This window comes from Leuciscus leuciscus (genome assembly GCF_965113295.1).
Source record: "Leuciscus leuciscus genome assembly, chromosome: 4".
Taxonomy (NCBI): Eukaryota; Metazoa; Chordata; class Actinopteri; order Cypriniformes; family Leuciscidae; genus Leuciscus; species Leuciscus leuciscus.
In genome coordinates this window covers 46,385,347-46,406,366 of record NC_138728.1, presented here as the reverse complement: position 1 = coordinate 46,406,366, position 21,020 = coordinate 46,385,347, and the positions used below count along the sequence as shown (strand labels likewise).

The window sequence follows — 21,020 nt, the reverse complement described above, 5'->3', positions numbered from 1 at the left end:
TAATGGGTTGTTTTCCGTTTTTCGTTTTCCTATTTACTAATGGCAATTGGGAAACCGGCCGTTTTCCGTTTTTGTTTTTTTCCTTTCAAAACGAAAATCCGTTGGCCGCCAAGTACACGGACCGCTCTCCAACGCAATTGTTACTTGTAGGAACTGATTTAGAGAGCTATAATTTAATTCTTACTAGTAAGAATGCAATTGCAGAGCTCTCTAATTAAATTATTATTAAGGCCATGTGTCCAAAGCGCTTAGAGCTCAGCGTGAAATAGACGCTCAGCACCTCGTCAAGCTGCTGCAGTTTTAAAAATGTGGCACTTTTTTTTTTTCGCTTTGGTGGACACATTGTTACGGTATGGAGACACAGGAGAGGAAGAATTGATAATGAACAGTGATTTATTGAAATACAAAGGTGCAGGAATGAGGTGAGCAGGGTAGTGGAGACACAGAGGGAAGGAAGACGCTGGAGATAGTCCACATACAACAAACAAGGTTGGACAATGAACTGTGGTGAGGAGTGTGGCTTTGTAGTGGCAGTGATGAGGGTGATGATGACGTGCAGATGTGTGTGATTGGAAATGACGTGCAGCTGGGAACCAAGGAGAGTGGGTGGGGGTGGGGTTATATTCTTATTATAGGATTTAAAGTATTACAATTCACTGTAGTAATATTTCCAATGAGACAAACAACCTCCTGACATTTGGATCGAGAATGTTGCTATTTAAGCTCCCATTACGCCCCTTGGCAGAAGACTACTCCTTGGCTTTCGCCATCCAGTTACACTACTTGACCACACGAGGGAGCACGCTAAGATTTCTAAATGAAAGAAAAGTTATATTCGATTCTCTTTTACAGTTCCAGCCAAAAGTTCTGATACACTGCATGTTTCTAATAATCTGACCCTTTGATGTAAAGATGTATACCGGAGTGCTTGAAATTTAGACTTATTACAAATATAAAATTAATTTCAGAAATAATTAAATAGTTAATTTAGACAAGAGTGAAGAAAAAACACTCATAACGGACCCATTACTTTAAAGAATCTAGTTTTGTGATTTTAATACACTGCATAATAGCCATACTTCTATTATTTATTTTTTTGTCTTTACCATTATTCTAAAATGTGGTCTAAATGTATCAGTCAACAGGATGACTGGTTTTTGTTTCCCCTTGGAGGAATTAACATTACATTCACATTTTCATGTTAAACTGAAAAAAATAAAATTGCATTCAAAATATAGAATAATAGTCTAAAATATAGTTGACATTTGTTAGGAATTCATTCACCCTTGTTATATAAAAAATCTAATGACCCATGAGTCATAATAAGTAATTCATTTACACTGCAGGAGTATAGAAACTATGAAAAGAAGAGTGATCTTTAAAGTCCTCCACTAGAGAGGTTTACTCTTAAGCAATTCAGCAACATATGATTCTGATTAATTCAATACACAAAGAAGCAGCTACCATTAAATTAAGCTATACGTTACCTTTAGGTTGGTTATCAAGAAAGTGAATTTATGAAGACCTCAGAACTAATTTGTCATAACATGTGTTGCTATAATTAATTTATTTGAAATAAATAATTTAATATACAAAGCTCAGGACTGCAGTTAACTAAATTATGCCAGGGAATTGGTTAGTGCTGATCTAAGCTTGCAGCTGTTTGTTCAAACTCCATATGGTCCATGTTAGCAGTTGGCATGGTCAGAAATAAATGTAGCTTTGACAGCAGAAACCGGATAGAGGAATGTGGGTGTCCGGTTCAGACGCTTTTTACGTGTCAGCAGAGGAGTCGTATGATTGGGGTCACTGTACCCAAGTGTCGTAATTCAGGACCTTGTATGGAACACGACCAATAAAAGAAAACTGTTGATGTCTTGATGACTGTCTTGATAAAAAGGCATTAAACATTTTTTGTGGATAATTTAAAATGTTAACTTTGATTAAAAAAGTTAGAAATGATAACAAAGCAAAATAATGTATATGTATCAACTCTAAATGAGGGCGGTTCAGTGAGTTTTTACATTTCACGTGTGAAAACATTTAATGCACTTTTCTTTAATTTGCAAAAAAAGAAATAAATTTGGACCTCAAAACACAATATGTGACCCTGGATCACAAAACCAGTCACAAGTCGCACGGGTATATTTGTGGCAATAGCCAACAATACATTGTATGGGTCAAAATTATCGATTGTCAAAAAACATTAGGATATTAAGTAAAGATCATGTTCCATGAGAATATTTTATAAATTTCCTACCGTAAATATATACAACATTTATTTTTGTGAGTGAATGCTGCACAATCGTGAACATAAATGAACAACTTTAAAGGAGATTTTCTCAATGTTTAGATTTTTTTTTGCACCCTCAGATTCCAGATTTACAAATAGTTGTATCTCAGCCGAATATTGTCCTATCATAACACACCATACATCAATGGAAAGCGTATTATGCAGCTTTCATATGATGTATAAATCTTAATTTAAAAAAATTGACCCATGTGACTGGTTTTGTGGTCCAGGGTCACATATATGCTGTGTGTAAATCATGTTCTGCTTTATCTGTTTATTTCTGAGCCAAACACTATATCCCTGAAGGTATTTAGGGTTGTGAGTGATGAGAAGCCTGATAGTTGTTGGCTGTTAGTGGCTGTAGAGAAGTCTTGAAGAGCTGCCGAACTCAGACTATTTACACAGTGAGAGCTATTCCAAAACAGTTGAAAACACAGCAGGTGTGAAGTTGTCAACCTCTCATCTTAATGCGTTTTAAATGTTAAAGAAGGATGGATGAAGCCAAGCTGCCTGACTGCATACTTCTCTAATACGTTTTGCCACGTTACTTACAGTACTTTCATACAGTTCATTACAGTAGACTGTGAACACACTCTGAGGGCATTGAAATTCAGGCCTGAATGTACTTTACATACACATCTATGTACTGGTCATTCAAAATACTGTCCCTTACAAACATCTTGCCACTATACCATACCTTGAAAATGTCGTATACACAGTGCCCGACCAAAAAAAGTCACTGGTGTCCTGGAGTAGACTTCGCAGAGTGCTTGGCTCTTGCGTTGTCAATACAAGATCTTGACCAAAAATGTATGCACCTCTTGATGGAAATAAATGTTATGTTTAAGAGGTGCATCAATACTCCAGCACATCCCAGAGACTTTCAATGGATTTAGGTCTTGACTCAGAGATGCCAATTCATGTGTGAAAATTATTCTTCATGCTCCCTTCCAACCATTCTGTTACAGTTTGAGCTTGAAGAATCTTGGCATTGTCATCCTGGAATACGGCCATGATGTGTCTTCCTATATGGTTGTTTGAGAAATGAAAAGTTACACACTCCATCAGTTAGGGTTAGAAGAACTGTTGCCAAACATGTAACATGCTAGAAACATTATAAATCACTGCAATAATGATTCAACTATGGACTTTTAAGCATTTGCCTATTTAAATCTTTTTTTTTGGCCCGGCAGTGTATTTTTCCACTTTTTTTGTCTCTGATATTTTTATTTTATTTTTTATTTAGTTTCAGGCAGGGTTGTAACCATCACTGACATTGACAACATTCAGAATAGAAGTTGATTTTTAAACGGATGTTTTTCTTACATTTTTTCATAGGATTATTTACCATAATTGAACAAGGATCCACATCCCACCCTCTGAATTTTTTTTGAGCCACTTGCATCACACAGGCATATATTACATGTCCTTTAAGAGAAATGGCCAAGAGAGCAAGTATATATATATATATATATATATATATATATATATATATATATATATATATAGTACAGTACATGTTTGTGTAGACGGTTTAACTCGTACAAGACTGAGCTGCAGGGCACAACAGGGCAGTCGTCACAGTTGGCATTTGGCAACATTTGCAGGAACGTGCAAACAGGGATCCAAAGCAAGTTTTGAAACATTAAGGAAATGGCTTTGAATGCGGTAAAGACCTTAATATATATATATATATATATTATTATTATAATTTTTTTATTATTGTACTAATTGGAAGTCAATTTTGAATATTTATCTAACTGTACTTACTGGGGTGAACTTCCATTAATATGTCTTGTCTCAGTCCTTACTGGTTGTATATAGGGCCTACATTATGTAGGAATTATTATAGGATTTAAAGTATTACAATTCACTGTAGTAATGTTTCCAATGCGACAAACAACTTCCTGATATTTGGATCAAGAATGCTGCTATTTAAGCTCCCATTACGCCCCTTAGCAGAAGACTACTCTTGTCTTCCTATTAGAAATGGTTGCTAGCGAGTAACATTCGCCATCCAGTTACACTACTTGACCACACGAGGGAGCACGCTAAGATTTCTAAATAAAGAAAGGTTAAATTTGATTCTCTTTTACAGTTCCAGACAAAAGTTCTGATACACTGCATGTTTCTAATAATCTGACCCTTTGATGTCAAGTCAAGTCAAGTCAAGTTTATTTGTATAGCGCTTTTCACAATACAGATTGTATCAAAGCAGCTTCACAGTATTAAATTTAGATAATACAACAAAGTTTATTTCAAGAGGAATTTATTGATTGATAAAATTAAATTAAATATCCCCAAAATATCCCCAACTGAGCAAGCCAAAGGCAACAGTGGCAAGGAACCGAAAAACTCCATCAAGTGACCTAATGGTGTCCTAAAACTCCATCAGGTGACCTAATGGAGAAAAAAAACCTTGGGAGAACCCAGGCTCAGTCGGGGGCCAGTTCTCCTCTGGCATTTATGAGCTAGAGGCCGTATTGTAGTTTGAACTGTGGGATTATATGAATGCCTGGCTGAAGAGATGCGACTTTAATCTAGTTTTAAACTGGGAGAGCGAGTCTGAGCAACGAATAGTATCAGGAAGACTATTCCAGAGTTTTGGAGCCAAATGTGAAAATGCTCTCCCTCCTTTGGTGGTTCTGAATATCCTAGGTATGACCAAAAGCCTTGAATTTAGTGATCTTAAAGAGCGCGATGGATTATAGGGCGATAGAAGATCCGTTAAATAGACTGGAGCTAAGCCGTTTAGGGCTTTGTAAGTCAGTAGCAATACCTTGTAATTAATACGGAACTTTATAGGTAACCAATGCAGTGATGATAAAATCGGTGTTATATGATCATATTTTCTTGATCTCGTAAGAACTCTAGCGGCGGCATTTTGGACTAACTGTAGCTTGTTTATTGAGGATGCAGGACAACCAGCTAATAAAGCATTACAGTAATCCAGTCTCGAGGTCATGAATGCATGAACTAACTTTTCTGCATCAGAAACTGATAGCATATTACGTAGCTTAGCAATGTTTCTAAGGTGGAAAAAGGCTGTTTTTGTAACATATGAAATATGATTTTCAAAAGACAGGTTGCAATCGAGTATAACACCCAGGTCTTTTACTGTAGCGGATAAAGTAACAGGACATCCTATGATGTTAAAGTTGTATTGTGCGAGGTTTTGTGGGCGGTTTTTTGAACCGATAAGTATTACCTCTGTCTTGTCTGGATTTAATAAAAGAAAATTACGCGTCATCCAATCTTTTATATCTTTAACACACTCTGTCAATTTGGAAAATTTAGCGTTTTCATCCGGCCTTGATGAAATATATATTTGAGTGTCATCAGCATAACAATGGAAACTAATTCCATGTTTCCTTATAATATTTCCAAGTGGCATCATATATATTGAAAATAACAGAGGGCCTAATACAGATCCCTGCGGCACTCCATAGTTTACTGGAGTTATGATGTAAAGATGTATACCTCAGTGCTTGAAATTTAGACTTATTACAAATATAAAATTAATTTAAAAAAGTTAATTTGGACAAGAGTGAAGAAAAAACACTCATAACGGACCCATTACTTTAAAGAATCTAGTTTTGTGATTTTAATATACTGCATAATAGCCATACTTCCAATTTTTTTTTTTTTTTTTTGTCTTTACTATTATTCTAAAATGTGGTCTAAATGTATCAGTCAACAGGATGACTGGTTTTTGTTTCCCCTTGGAGTCTGCATTAAAATTTCTTTAACATTTTCATGTTTAAGTGAAAAAATTCAAATTGCATTCAAAATATAGAATAATAGTCTAAAATATAGACTGACATTCGTAAGGAATTCATTCACCCTTGTTATATAAAAAATCAAATGACTCATGAGTAATAATCAGTAATTCATTTACACTGCAGGAGTATCTCTTAAGCAATTCAGCAACATATGTTTCTGATTAATTCAATACACAAAAAAAGAAGCTATACCATTAAATTAAACTTAGAATTTATTTGAAAAAAATAATTTAATATACAAATATACAAAGCTCAGGACTGCAGTTAACTAAATTATGCCTGGTACTTAGTTGGTGCTGATCTAAGCTTGCAGCTGTTTGTTCAAACTCCATATGGTCCATGTTAGCAGTTGGCATGGTCAGAAATAAATGTAGCTTTGACAGCAGAAACCGGATAGAGGAATGTGGGTGTCCGGTTCAGACGCTTTTTACGTGTCAGCAGAGGAGTCGTATGATTGGGGTCACTGTACCCAAGTGTCGTAATTCAGGACCTTGAATGGAACACGACCAATAAAAGAAAACTGTTGATGTCTTGATGACTGTCTTAATAAAAAGGTATTAAACATCTTTCCTTCAAACTTAATAAACAAAATATTCAAACATTTTATTTAACATAACATTAAAATGTTAACTTTGATTTAAAAAGTTAGAAATGATAACAAAGCAAAATAATTTATATGTATCAACTCTAATTCAGTGAGTTCAGCGGTTCAGTGAGTTTTTACATTTCACGTGTTAAAACATGTAATGCACTTTTCTTTAATTTGCACAAAAAAAAAGTGGACCTCAAAACACAGTATATGCTGTGTGTAAATCATGTTCTGCTTTATCTGTTTATTTCTGAGCTAAACACTATATCCCTGAAGGTATTTAGGGTTGTGAGTGATGAGAAGCCTGATAGTTGTTGGCTGTTAGTGGCTGTAGAGAAGTCTTGAAGAGCTGCCGAACTCAGACTATTTAATTTACACAATGAGAGCTATTCCAAAACAATTAAAAACACAGCAGGTGTGAAGTTGTCAACCTCTCATCTTAATGTGTTTTAAATTTTATAGAGTCTATGAAGCCAAGCTGCCTGACTGCATACTTCTCTAATATGTTTTGGCATGTTACTGACAGTACTTTCATACAGTTCATTCACTCTGAGGGCATTGCAATTTAGGCATGGATACAGTCCATTACAAACATCTTGCCACTACCATACCTTGAAAATGTCTCACATATTTCTCCACTTTTTGTCTCAGATGAAGAAAAAAAGTGACTACATTTTAATTTAGTTTCAGGCAGGGTTGTAACCATCACTGACACTGACAACATTCAAAATAGCGTTTAATTTTTAAACCTATGTTTTCCCTTATATTTTTTTATAGGATTTTTTACCATAATTGAACAAGGATCCACACCCCACCCTCTGAATTCCTTTTGAGCCACTTGCATCACACAGGCATATATTACACGTCCTTTAAGAGAAATGACCAAGACAGCAAGTATATATATATATAAGTACATGTTTCTGTAGACTGTTTGGCTCGTACAAGACTGAGCTGCAGGGCACAACAGGGACCGTTGGCATTTGGCAACATTAGCAAGGAACGTGCAAACAGGGATGCCAAGCAAGTTTTGAAACATTAAGGAAATGGCTTTGAATGCGGTAAAGACCTTAACACATAGCAGATTTTATTTCTTCAATAACATCAGACTTTTGCATGGAATGACAAATGTAATGTATTACTCAAAGCCAATTAGTATTGAATGCATGATGGTAAAAAATCATTTTTTTGGACTACTAATTGGCAGTAAACATATTGAACATTTATCTAACTGTACTAATATATATTTTTAATTTCTTTATAGAAACATAACATTGAATACAAACATCATTATTGGCCAGGGAAAAAAATACTGTTAATTTTAATTTACAGTAATTTTTTTAAAATGTTTTTTATTTATAAAATGTTTTAGCAATATTTTAAGCAAGCAAGTTAATTGTGGAAACACATTTAGTAAAAGCTCAAAAATGGAAAAAGTAACATACTACTAGAATTTCGGGGGGAAAAATGTCAGTGGTGCATGCCCATGCGAAGCCAAGTTGCAAATTGTTAACTCAGTTTAAAATTTTAAGTTGAGTGGGCACATTTTTGAGTGCAATGCTGAGTTTACTTATAAAAACTATTTAACTGCAAGTGTACTAATATTTTTTTCCAATGAACACAAACAATTAAGTTGAGAAAACGTATTATTCTGATTTTATAGTTTAACTTCCCGTCATCGCGCATGCGCAGTCTGTCTCGCTGTACGTTACTCGGGGTTTCCTCCTTCAACTACGCTATGGAAGGGACTTGATTTCATCTGATTGCGGTAAGTTTTCTTTAAGCTTTATGAATGAAAATAGGCTATAAATTGCACACATATGTTGATCAAATATAGTATTATATTTCATGGTGACGATAAGTTTCTTGTTAGAGATTATAGCATATTGCTACTTATCGTTATTGTTACCTAGACTAGAGTGAGGAAACGTGCTTGAATGAGAAAAGAAGGACAAGAACTTGCATGGTGTTCAAAAGATGTTAAAAATGTTACGCTCAGTAAGTCGTGAATAAGGACTAAAATGTTTTTCGTGGCTTATTGCGATTTAATAGTGAATACACATACAAGTATGTCAACAACAAACAAACAAACAAAAAACACAGTGTGTATAGTATTCAAGTAAACACAGTCGGCAATGTCTTAAGTGAACAACCAATTTGGTGAAACCCAGATGTTTCAGTATAAGATCCGTGCATGAGCTCTTAAAGTGACCGCAGTCCGTTCAATTCAATTTAATTTCAAGTTTATTTGTCATGTATACAAACGTCAGTTACAATTTGTACATGCTTAGATTGAGGCTCAGGCATTCTACAGTAGTGCAATATAATTAAATACAATACAATTTAGAGGAAAATAATAATAATATATAGGCCTATTTATGCAATACTAATGTGTTATGTTAAAAATATGTATAAGCTTTGTATATTAAATAATAGATGGGGTAGTATGTGTGCAGTATGTTTTAAAGTGAATATTGGATAAAAATATTGTGTATCCTTAAACAAATATTAGGCTAAATCCTTAATGTTAATCACATAACAAAAGACAAAATCGCTCACTGCTCTTACAATAACTTTTGTATCTTTAAGAAAAAAATATTTATTAAAAGAAAAAAACCTGAAATAATTCACTTTAGAAAACCTTTAACTACTCGCAGCACCTATGAATTTAAAATTGGGACCACACAAGCTGAACTTTGCAGACTCATATAAATATCTAGGTTTCTATATTGATGAACATATGAATTTCAGAAAAGGTGTTAAGGTTCTTGCTGATTCAGCACGTCGAGCTTTGGGAGGAATTATTGGTAAAAGCAAGAATCTGAAAGACATACGTTTTCAAACTTATTCTAAACGGTTTCAAGCTTGTGTGTGCTTTGGTGATAGTGGGAGACATGGGATGGGAATCATGTGGGGTTCGTTGGAAGATATGTATGGCCCAGATCGTTTATTAGATATGGACGCAAATAGGTTGACGAGGAAAATATTTCTCTGGTATAAACATATTCTTGGTCCTTGGTCTAAAGATATATGCAAACTGTTTTGTAAATATGGGTTTGGTGAGCTGTTTTCTAATAATGAAAAGCTGAATATTGGTTTGTTTAAAAAATCTGTGTTTGTTAAAGACAAAGAGCAGTGGGCCGACGATATATGGGCTAAGCCAAAATTGCGTGTTTTTGTGATGATAAAACCGGAATATGGCACAGAGAATTATGTTATATATAATTTTTCAAAAAGGCAAAGATCTCTGTGTGCTCAATTGAGATCTGGTGTTTTACCTTTGACTGCTGAAACAGGACGATATGTTAATTTAAAAGAGGAAAAACGGATCTGTCCCATGTGCTGTTTGAATGATAATAAAATGGACCATAGAAAACAAAATGGAACTCATTTTCTATGGTCCATTTTATTGTGAACATCGTGATTTTTTTGTTTTGTAAGATAAAATCAGAGATTGATTTGGTAAATATGGATGATGCTCAAAGACTGAGATCTTTGACAGTGTTAAATTTGAAAAATACTGTTCGATAGAACTGCTTGGTTTGTTACCACAGTTATCTGCTTGCTTGCTCAGCAATGAAGTTCCACATTTGCGGCTATCCAACACGAAAATGCATGCAGCAAAGCCTTTCACAACATTGTTTTCTTCAGATAACTCCAAATTTCTCCCACACACTGGACTTGATTTTTGATGCCGTATTGTCGAAACCTTTACCATCTCCACTATTCTTTTCTTCAGCTCCTCAGCATCCATCTCGACAACTGCAAGCGGTTATGAGGAATTTTTTAAAAGTGAAAGGTATAGAGACTCCTGGGAGGGCACAAATAAACTGATGTGGATTTTAAATTATTTTATCAACTTGAAATACAGGCATATTTTTGTAGATGTGTTGCGAAAAATATGCATATATTTTTAAGTTTGCACATGATTGTTTTAAGTTTAGACCCGTGTTTAGCCCGTGTCCGACTCGACCCGTATCCGACACAGTTGGATATTTTTCACCCGTTTGAGAAAAATGTGTGGGTCACCCGAACCCGTGCAGGACTTGTGCGCGTTGTGTGATTATCCCGGCAGATCGCACAAGGTTTTTTTTAAAGCAAAATTCACACCCAGCGGTAATTCAGGAAAAAAAATATCCGAATACTCCACGTGAAAATTCGGTCTTCCGATATTTTACCATCGTGTCAATTCTCAATTGATTTTGGGAGCGAGAGTGAGCGAGAGAGAGCAAGAGTCGTTCTTTCAGTAACATGCGCCCTATCGCAAGCGCAATCATCTATATCATCACTCACCGATCAAATAAGGATCTGGCGAGACAAAAATTCGCTTTGGCGGCCGCCAAAAAAGTTTCAATGCAGGAAAAACCATAGGCTTCCAGGAATTATCTAGTTTTCATGGAGACAGACGCACGGTAGAGAGGAGCTGTGCATGTGTGTGAGTGTGTGAGAGAGACGCGTGAGTGACAGAGAGGCGGGGGGAGAGCAGGGAAAGGAAATGCAGCTAAATGAATAAGCTGCGTGTTTTAAATAGCGTGGGATTTCCCCCTTTCTGGTCAATGTATCCCTGCCTCTGCTTAATTATTTTTATCCCCAGTGGGGATAAATTTAGCCCCCCCTCAAAGTGATCAGTGCTACTACACTAGTGGCGAGACGGATCACAAAACTTATCACGGATCCGTGGTTTGGTTAAAGTCAATTTTATTTTAAAATGCGCTACTTAGATATAGCTGCCGCAGCCTCTCTGTACCACTCTGCAGACTTGCTCAATGTCCCGACCCACGGCGCTATCTGATTGGTTACACCTCACGAGCAATAGCCTATCAACACTGGGCAGTGTTTCGTGTTTCGAAAGGAAGGCATCTTATTCAGCATATTACTGAAGCGGGAATAAACATCACAATCTGATTTTCTGTTTCTATGATGATAAGCAGAGTTAGTGTCCCAGTCATGAGTCACACCACTGAGAATGGCTGAAGTTGCACACGTTGTTTCACTCAATTGAGGCTAAAGCAAAGGTTTTTTGATTACTCACTCACTCTTGAGCGTCTGGCGCGAGTGATTTAAATTTCAATGTAAAGACGCGTTTAGGCGCGTCTAGAGGTCCTGCGGCGTGAGGAGTTTAGCGTGGCGCGGGCGCGTCCAGTTCGCGCGAATGAGGCAAATTGACTAACACAGATAATGCATCTGTCTTTTCTATCATTTCACTGTAGCTCAGCATCGCGATGTAAAGTTAACGTTATTACTTTAACAGCAGCAGTAAAACTGTTTCTACCGTGATGGTTTAACTTTGCAACCAATCCGTGGTTCAGCAGAGGCTGATATAGAAGTAGCCTAGCCTATTAAACTAAGCGCTGTAATGTGAACCATCAGTGCGATAGAACAATAAAATGAATATGAATAAAAATGTTTCAAAACATCCCCCCCTCTGTTTTTTTCACAAATCGCACCCTGTGTATACATGTGTGAATGTATATATATTTGTATTCATGTATTTCCCCGAATGATTTGTACATGCGACCGGAAGATGTTTGCTAATTAAGTTTGTGGTGTCTTGTAATCCCATGTGGGATGGGCCAAATGTTTGGCATGACACAGAAATAAAAAGTAACTAGCCAACTGTTGTTTTGTTTAATGTGTATCTTTTTTCTGTTGTATTTGTCCTTTTTAGACTAAAGAACATCAGAACAGTGACAAGATCCTTGGAAGGCCTTTGTTTTTTTTTAAAGAACAGGTGAGTTTATCCTTTTTAATTAGCTGAACTGAATTTACTTGTGTTGGTCTACACTTAATTCTTACTGTTTTAACAATGTTTTTTTTTTTTTTCAGGGTCTCTTCTGAGTATTACAGGATCTCACAAACTAATCCAAAGAGAACCTTTTTCTCTTCGTTAGATGAATACACATCTAGTTGTACAGAGCAAGTGGTGGAGCGTATGGAGATGAGATGAAGATCCTCCTAGACCAACTTGATCATCAGGTAATTATTTTGCACGTGATCATATTTCTCTGGTTAAAGGCTGAATGGTGCCATCTCTTTGTCAAGGTAATTCTCATGCTTCTCTTATAACTTGAAAAGATTATAATGTCCGCAACACTGCTACTTACTCCCATATTTTAATTTAAAAAAGCAACGTTTCAACCCTACTGGGTCTTCTTCAGGCAAATGGTAAAACACATTTGATACAGAGATATATAGGCCTTACAATCAACTGACCCACCCTGTGATTACAATTAGCTTGATTGGGTCTGAACAAGCCTAATAACCCCACTCATTACTTAATTAAGAGAACACTTGCATGGAAAAAATACAACATACACAGGAATCAATTCCATATATACAAGTTAACCCCAACAAATATTTTTTGAAGAAAAAGCCCCACATATGCATATAACTTACTAGAATGTAGTCAGAAACAGGCAATTACCTACAAAAAAGCAGTGCATACTCACATATACATGCCAAGTATATATATAAACCCACAATCATATACACAGGCTATAGAAATACAAATTATATTATGACATATACATGACATAAAGCCATTCATTATAAGAATGGCTTTATGTCAAAATCTTCATTAAGACCATAAGGAGACATTGTGTTTAAATAGTAAATCCAAAAAGTTTCCCGTTGGAGAAGCCTTTTCCCATGATCTCCTCCTCTAAACGGTTTATTGACCCGCTCCACCCCGATGTATCTAAGGGCGCTGACATTATGCCCAGCTAGTTTAAAATGAGCGGCAACAGGACTGCGTTCATCTCCTTTTCTGATGGTGCTTCTGTGCTCACTGATTCTAGTCCGTAGCGCTCTCGTTGTTTTACCAACATATGTTAAGCCACGTGGGCAACTGATTAAATAAATAACATGTGTGGTGCTACATGTAATAGTGCCACGAATAGATATTGTCTATTATAACTTGTTCCATATTTGTTTTTCTGTCTTTCAGACACAGAAACTCCACTGTGCGTGCTCAAAGAAAGGCTACAACTCTTAAAGGTCTGCCTTTGTTTATGAGGGAAAAGTCTGGAAACATCCTTAAGACTTGCCTGGTAAGAAAATGTGTCATCAGCATATACACTCACACCTGTTCCCTTTCGAGAATGGTCACTTCGTATTGCGTAGCTATACACAGCGGGGAAACTCCTTTTTCTCAAAATACTGAAGCCTAAAATGTCAAACGCATTTGCTACAGCTAGCACAGTGAGTGTCTGGCTCACTCATTGGCTGTGCTGCGGCAACTGCACATCCAATGGCGAGGTGCCCCTGGCGTGTGCGCCAATGAGCTAACAGCACACCAGCACACGTCAGAGACCGCCAAAATTGGCGTGGCTACGTCTATAATAGTGTCCGAAATCGCTATTTTATCAGATTTATCTCCTTTAGCGATACACTTCACATCTCTGTCTCCTCTGAAAGCCATTCCACAGCAGTCAGCACCTTCACTCACCGGAAGTAGCTTCTCTCCTGTCGCCGTTCTCCTGTGGCCACCCGGCGATCGATGCATATCCTTTTTTCTGCTATTGCTACTGTGCGCTCGCCACTGCGTTCACATAGTCTAAAAGAGCAAGCGAGCGTTGTTTCAAATGCCTCGCTCTACATGTGCCACGTGCGGATGCCATCTGCACCAAGTGACGGGCACACGAAGTGCATCTCATGCCTGGGAGCTGCCCATGCTGAAGCTGCACTCTCTGCCGGTGGCTGCTCTGTCTGTGAGAGCATGCCTGTCTCTGTGCTGCGGACACGGCTAGCTCTCTCCAAAGATGGCGACGCCGCTTCTCCTGCTCTTCCTTTTCCCGCTCTACTTCTAACGAGGAAAAAGAAGTGCCGCAGCCAACTGCAGCCCAAGAGTATGGATATAAGTGAGCCCACGCCAGCCACGTCCCCGCATGCCTCGCTTTCTCCTGCTCAAACACCGTCACCGGTCCTGTTCTCCCAGGTGGACCAGCGCCCCCCTACCAAAGCTACAGCACAGGCTATCGTGAGGAGCATGGCTAGCTTAGTCGTGCTCGAGCACCACCTCTGGCTGAATCTCACTGTGAATAAGGATGCGGACAGAACTGTGTTCATCGACGCCCCCGTCTCCAGCACCGGTCTCTTCGGCCTGGCGGTGAAGGGATTCTCGGAGAGGTACACCGAAGCGCAGAAGTCGTCCCAAACTATGCGACACTTCCTGCCCAAACGCTCCAGCTCCGCGTCGAGCAAGCCTCTCAGCCCCGCCCTGCGGCTGATACCCGCCGCCACTCACGACCAGCTAAAAGCTACCCGCTGCCTTGGCGCCAGGGCCCCCGACCCAGCATTGTGTTGGACCCTAGACCTCCGAAGACTTCCTAGCAACGGGGGTAAAAAGAGAGGGTTCGAGTCTCGCGCTAGCTGGACCACCCTCGATGAAACTCATGAAAAATCTCACAGCTCCCTGTTCAGCTCAGGCGGCTGGAGAATTGTATATTGTAGAAAATGGGCCCGCTGCACTGCACGCATCCCTACAAACAAACGCCGTTTTCACGGCGACCCAAATAAAGCACATAAAGAGTATGTTTCAAGCACACAACACATGGGTTCACGGTCCCCCTTCACTAGGTGGCCCCTTCCCAGTTGTCACTCTGACTTTTCTGGAGGCAAAAGCCTTTACATCCCTGGCCTTCATCTGATAGCACAAATTCAACAAGATGTTATTTTACCAAAGCAAAGAAAATGGAAAATTACTGCTTCACAACACTGTCCGGAGACATTCTCTCTAATATCTAACCTGTGAAAATAATACAGTGCACAATCATAAGGTTAAATAGTAATGTAGCTATAGCAGAGTAAATAAAATTAATATATTATGAAAGAATATGAATATACAAGATATAAACAAGTGTTTTTACTCAAATGATTTACTCACCCCTTATTTTGTCTCAAAATAATAATTTACTTTCTTCTGGTGAACACAAAAATATTTCGAAGGATTAAAGTTTTTTTTTTTTTTTTTACAACAAAAGCTTTAAACTCCATAATGGACATGAAGGCAGCATGAAAGTAATCCATATGACTCTAGTGATTTAATCCAATCTTCACTGATGCAATATGATCAGTTTGGGTGATGAACAGAATGTGAGCCTTAATACATATACGATTTTGGGTGACCTAAAATAAAAAGTTTTAAATCAGAATCGCCGTGGATTCGAGTGCCAAAGGCAATCACATCAATGCTGAATATGGCATTGTTTGGGCTTGGGAAATGTTTTCCGTTTATCAGTTTTAGTTATATGGCTGAGTTTGAACAAGCTTAAAAACATGACCACCTTTACTTTTCGAGTGAAGTTACATGGCGGAACAATCGTCACGTGCTTCCCGCTAGACCAGTAAGGTGGCCGCTTTTTTTGGATGACAGGTAAACAGTTCAAGATGTTTGTGCCCTTAACAATATCGAGTAGTGAAGAAGAGGAAATTACGACTAGACCTCCTTCAAAAGTCGTAAAAAGTATTTTAAACAATGCTACATGCATCTCACGTCCATAAAGAAAGAAGAAACAAAGGATTTTACACGCACACGGTGGGACACATTCAGAAACTGCGTCAAACGGTGGCTTGGCTTGCAAGGTGAGAATCAGAGAATAGCAGAAACATACAAACATTATCTAGAAATCAAGTTTGAAAATGTTCCCAAAGACGCTGGGTTTCTCTCCACTTGCACTCAACCATGTCCTATGATGCACAATGTCCTAGTCTATTTAGAAGTCAAGTCACCTTCATTTATAAAGCGCTTTTAACAGTATGGATTGTTTCAAACCAGCTTTACAGTGATAATAGAAATTACTGTAACAGATTGTTTTGGCTTTACCACAGCTCTAGAATAAAGTTATTGTCCAGCTAAACTTAGTTTTGATTGATTGATTCACTTGCGTTGCAAAGATCATTAGTTATTAACTTAGGGGGCGCTAACATGACACGGTTCTAACAGGAAAACTCTTAACGCGCTCCGGCTCATTCGCACAAAACAGAGCCTGGTGCTTGAGAACTCGTTCACAGTACCTACTGGAAATTTTTATGAATAATACATCACAGTTTTGCTAAATTTATAATGTTTATGTTTAATTTTGCTTGGTGCCAATCCGTGAAGTTGAAGCATATTTTCTACAAATGTGCCATATTTCATGGTCTACATTCACACTTGAGTATATAATGCACCAAAACCTGTCTCAAATGTTTAGGTACATTTATAAATGTCAGTTTGAGAGATATTTTGTGTTGCTAAAATGAATATAAATAAAGTTACAAACAATTTTTGTTTTTGCCAATTCACAATAATATACATTTATGGATTGTGATAAAAAAACTGCAGGGTATTTTGTGGAGAACTTTTAACATAAAGTCTATAATGGTTTTGTCTATGCAAAAATTAATTTAAAAAGTAGTGCCCAGGTGTGGGAACGAAAATCTTTTTCTAGCCACTTTTTCCTAGTTCACCTTATGGTCTATTAGGAACACTCTGTGGTCTAATGTAATTAAAAATAAAAAAAAAATTGACCCTAATTTTATGCTGATTTATTTTTTACTGCAGGACATGGAGCCAGAAGACATTCACAAGGGGAGAAGATGAGGATCTTAACTATCGTTGAAGATGATGTTCCCACTATCCACTTAAACCCAAATATAAGGTGCCTCTCTGTAGTACTATAAGAGCAGATTGGGCCGGATAATGTGGAAGACCTTTGCCACAGCTGTTACTCTCCTCTTTGGCTTGATTTATGCCCTCAACGTGAACTATCCTAAAGTATTAAAATACACTTTTGAAAAAATTTAAAAGTGTTTATTTATCTTGACCTGAAGTGCTCCGCAAGGCAGATTTTTTGCATAGTCCTTCAAAAAAATTGTCCATGTAGTTGCAATCCATATGGATAATTGTAAGGTTGAGCATTTATTTATTCCAGTTTGTACTTTAATTTTGTGCATAGTCTTTTGTTTTAAATGAATCTTGAAGAGTGGAATAGAACTTCATCACCTTCTAATATGTGTACCTAATGCAGATAGAAAATGTGCTGTTTTGCAGAATTGTCAATAAATAAGTTCTGTAATGATAGCAATGTCTTTTGTATTGTATTGTATTTACAGTATGGTTTACTCCCAGCATTTGGATTCTTAATGTGAAGGCTATATAAGTGTCTGGGTGAGATATTTGAAGAAGCTGAATCAACTTAAAAAAGTAAAGCAACCAGCTGCAAAGCTTTTTTGAGTTTACTGAACTTTAGGACCTCTGTAGTTGTGCTTACTTGTTTCTTTGAGTTGGACTGGTAGTTGGAAGAACTTACTGAGGAAGATATAAGTAACTTAATCAAATACGTTTAGTGAACTTTAAAAATGATTTGGCACAACTTCGACCACTGAAGTTGAGTAAACTCAAAAATGCTTTGCAGCTGGTTGCTTTTTTTTTTTTTAAGTTTACTCAACTTTAAAAAAAAATTACAGTTCAGTGGTTGTAAGCATATTGCTATGCTGTTTCTAGAGTGAGCTGGGAGATTGCTATGTGATTAAGTACTAGCCAAAGTCAAATGAGCCTACCCCAAAGTCTCTATATGAGATTCATTAGATCTGGCTCTGACCCCTCCTTCATTGCAAGTTTATGGAGTATATTGTACTGTTTTTTTTTTTTTTTTTTTTTTTTTAATATGAGCCATTGTTTTGGACTTCAAAAATTTTAGTTCTTGAGATGAATAAAATTACAACGTGTACAGTACAACAGAAACAAATGGGAAAAATGTGTCTGTGTTTTTATGTGTTAGTATGAGAAATCAATGTGACATGTACAAACAAGTTTTCTGTTAAACTCTTCAGGTCAGTGATATAGTTAAGTATTGCCTTAAGTTGCCTGGCCTTTAGGCAAGTTTACTCAATGACTGATACAAAAGAAAAATAAATAAAGAGATGTTTAAATGTGGCAAAAAGGTGTTTGAAACCAACATAGATAACATTGCTAGACAAAAAGCTTTTATGCAGTTGGGCTTGTTCAAGAATGTATCCACCCTTTTCCTCCGTCCCATGACTCTGCTCAAAATTATGGGAGTAACTTCTGTTAAACTGTAAACAATCAGCAAAAGGTATGCTCTGTGAATGCAATAATATCCATTTTCAAAAAGTGGGTACAATGAGATGATATTATTCTACTCACCCATCAAACATCGAACATTAAAAGTACATTTAAAATATTTCACTGTTGTAATATATCTCTGTATTGTGTAACATATGTTGCCTTAATCAAAAATGTTCATTAACTGGAACATTATTAAGTGATAATATTTCAGTGATTTCCGTAATTTTGACAGACAATAAATATTGTGTTTTTCTGCTTTAGAAGCATTCCAGTAAACATAAAAATCAATATTATGTTTTGTATTATTATTATTATTATTATATTATCAATACAATTACATTTTAATGCATCTGTGAAAACAAATCTGGAAGGATTTATTTATTTAATAAATCGGGGGAGCAGACCACAAATGCAAAAATATATAAAAAAAATAAATTATATATATATATATATATATATATATATATATATATATATGTTGTCTTTATTCATACTGTTATACAGTGGAATACAAAAGAAAAAAGATAAAAGAGCTCTTGCCATAGATATTCTTGTTGCACCATGTCATCCTCAACTGACAGATTATTTGTAGCACAACCTTATGATTTGAAATTATTTGTTTCAGTGTTTATTTGAAATGAACCGTAAGTGCCTCCCATAATCTAAAAAGTAGTAGGCTCATAAGGAAAAAGGTGCATAGCCTTTGTGACAACTAGCCACTGCCATAGGAATAAACACACATGCATCCACTAGTAGTCTACAGTATATGGCCATTAGTATGTTCACTCTTAGGAAAAATAGTTTTAAACAGTACCAGATTAGGGTCCCTTGGCTTGTAACAATTGCAAAACAAACAACTCTTCCACTGAAGAGTTCCTAGTCACTTGCAGTACCCAGTCAGATCAAGAATGTCTGTTTTAACCTGTTTGAGGATTCTGCTGTGTTTTATTTGAAATGTTCACAAAAATACACAAGATAATAAACGGATTAGAGATTATTCCATCCAAATCATAACTAATTTAGGCAAGTTAATTCATTCCCCTGATCATGTTCACAGTGTGTATATCAACTGGTTGTATAAGCTGAAGTTTGTTCAACAAAGTACATAAAATCCTGAAGCATTCTTTTGCCTTATAAAACAATGAATGAATAAAAACAATGTATAAGTAAATGAAACACCAGCATGAGTATCTTCCTGTATGTCTAAAGAAACATAAGTGTTTTCCAAGCACATGTTTTTACTAGAGTGGTAGATGAGCTAAAAACACTTTACTCCCCTTTACCATTTACCCTGGCCTCAAGTAACATCAGGTAATTTTTACCAGCATGCAAGTCCATTATCATGCAAGTCCAATGTCCCCTTAAGTCCTACTGATTACATTTCTTTCACATTGTTGATTTAGCTATTTAAAGATCCCCTGAATATTTACATGACCCTTGATATTGTAATTACAAACAATAACTTAGAATTGATATTAAAATACTTATTTTGTTTGAGTCGCATTAAGGTCCTTGCACACCGAGTCCGAAATTCTCGTCCGAAATTTTTGCACGTAAAAAATAAATACGACCTCATGTTGTGTCAATCACATTTATACACTGCCTCCGAAACGTTCGTCCGTCATAAAATATTTCGGATCGGATTCAATTTCCTGCGTTTTTCGCATCCGTAGCAAGTGTTTTGAGGTGTTTTGACAATTCAGAGCCACCAAATGCCGTATACAAAAAAACGCATACGAACATTTTTTCGGTCCACCTTAGCCTTGCAGTTCAGTGCAAACTCACTAAGGGTCTGTGTGCAGAGTTATTTACACCATGCCTATTCCTTGTCACATTCAGCATTTGTGCATGAAGGTACACTGTAAAAAAAAAAATCCCGTAAACATAAAAGTCTGGCAGCAGAGTTTCCAGATGGATTCCAAAGTGACTTACCAATTAAGAGAACAATAGCAGCAACAAGTGCAGTGACAAGTCCTAGTTAGTCTAGCACAGTTCACATAGCAATTTTTTTATTTTTTATTATTAAAACAAAGATTTAGTAAATTTGGGTCAAGTGTTTACGAAAAAGATGGATCTTTAGCAGTTTCTTGAAAATGAAGGAAACAGTCAAGGTAAAGGTCAGTGAAAGTGATTTTTTGTCTCTTTGGGATGATGGCACCACAATGCACCATCCACTTGCAGAACACAAGATTCTGGAGGACACATAGATATGAAGTAGTGAGTTTAGGTATAAGGCTACCTTTAAAGACCACTCTTGCTGCAGCATCTGGATCAGTTGCAGAGGTTTGA

At 36.8% G+C, this 21,020-nt stretch overlaps 1 long non-coding RNA gene across 2 annotated transcripts; it reads left to right on the top strand.

The window, feature by feature from the left end:
- Nucleotides 1-7,576: 7,576 nt before the first annotated feature.
- On the top strand, nucleotides 7,577-18,993 carry LOC309496560. 2 transcript variants are annotated; one of them, XR_014205153.1, is made up of 6 exons: nucleotides 7,577-7,722; nucleotides 8,325-8,429; nucleotides 10,401-10,460; nucleotides 12,330-12,392; nucleotides 12,488-12,637; nucleotides 17,205-18,993. It is a non-coding gene; the product is annotated as an uncharacterized lncRNA (long non-coding RNA). The 2 variants fall into 2 exon arrangements; XR_014205154.1 differs by lacking the exon at nucleotides 10,401-10,460 and having other exon boundaries at nucleotides 17,205-18,991.
- Nucleotides 18,994-21,020: the final 2,027 nt, after the last annotated feature.